The 1,207-nt window shown below is 41.3% G+C and overlaps 1 protein-coding gene across 1 annotated transcript in view; it reads left to right on the top strand.

Annotated features, from left to right (window-relative positions):
* Window positions 1-346, top strand: part of LOC138861031 (uncharacterized) — a gene marked incomplete at its 5' end in the record, with an annotated part of 3,980 nt that extends 3,634 nt beyond the window's left edge. The window contains 1 exon segment of the mRNA XM_070119725.1: window positions 1-346. This exon segment is cut by the window's left edge and continues 1,820 nt beyond it.
* Between the last annotated feature and the right edge of the window lie 861 nt (window positions 347-1,207).

Here is a 1,207-nt window from a genome sequence, read left to right as displayed (position 1 = left end):
GTATTTTGACCTCTCAAGTTAGCCTATGGGTACTTCAGTAGCCATAGGCTACTGATGGCATATACAGGTCGCACAGGCCTATACGAGACAGCACACGATAGTCTTTTTGGTACTGGTCTTAAATCTGTATTTCTGTATAATACTCCTAAATGCATCAATTCCGTCATAAAATCTTGAACACTGGACATTGCCCTTTCTTTTCCGGGAACCCCATGACCAATATTTTACACCGTTGAAAGTTCCACAGATCCTCTTCCCTTAGAATTGTAGTGTACCTCAACTTTGCAACATTGCTACAACAAAGGTCTTGCAGAGCTTAACTCAAAGAGGGGGCTGTTTCATGAGATTGGAAGCAGGCGTGTGTACAACCCGCTCGTCACGAATCTGATTATTTTAACTTAATTACCTTTCTTAAAAGTAATTAACATGAAAAAAATAGATGTAAAAGAACGAAATGAACTAAGGATAAAACGAAACGAAAATATTGAAGGAAAACCTGAGATTCCTCGGCCTCCATGTTCTCAAAATTTACAATACATGTATCACATCTTAACTGCTTTATTGTAAACGATAAACATATTTTTGCTTCTTCTTCTTCTTCTTCTCCTCTCGCTCTCTCTCTCTCTCTCTCTCTCTATATATATATATATATACATATATATATATATATATATATATATATATATATATATATATATATATACCCTCTCTCTCTCTCTCTCTCTCTCTCTCTCTCTCTCTCTCTCTCTCTTTTTCTCTCCCTCCCCCCCTCTCTCTCTCTCTCTCTCTCTCTCTCTCTCTCTCTCTCTCCCCAGTCATCATCCTGTCACCATAGTGTGCAGACGTGCTGTGTGACCTCTTGTGACCTTGACCTGTCCTTACGGGATTTGTGTTACCTTGACTATTAGGTCTTCATAGACCTGCCAGCTGTGGATTGCTGCAGTGCGCGATAATGTTCACATGATCATTTGATCTGAATCTAAAGTGATCTAAATATCATATAGTGAAGTAAAATAAGTGAAAAAACTACGTACGGACACAGATGTGCCTTGTGGGCGCGGCGTAAGCGGCCCGTGTGTGCACCTGGGTTTGCACAGGGAGGTCAGGTCGGGCCCTGTTTCTTCAGGAAATGACCCCGACCTCAAACGAAACAATGACAGACACGCCCATGGAAACCGAGGGTAGATATGGTGTCCTCCGTGAGGAA

Source organism: Penaeus vannamei, unplaced genomic scaffold (assembly GCF_042767895.1).
Source record: "Penaeus vannamei isolate JL-2024 unplaced genomic scaffold, ASM4276789v1 unanchor580, whole genome shotgun sequence".
In the NCBI taxonomy this organism is placed as follows: Eukaryota; Metazoa; Arthropoda; class Malacostraca; order Decapoda; family Penaeidae; genus Penaeus; species Penaeus vannamei.
Note: the sequence above shows the minus strand (reverse complement) of the source record. Positions and strands in the feature narration are given on the sequence as shown.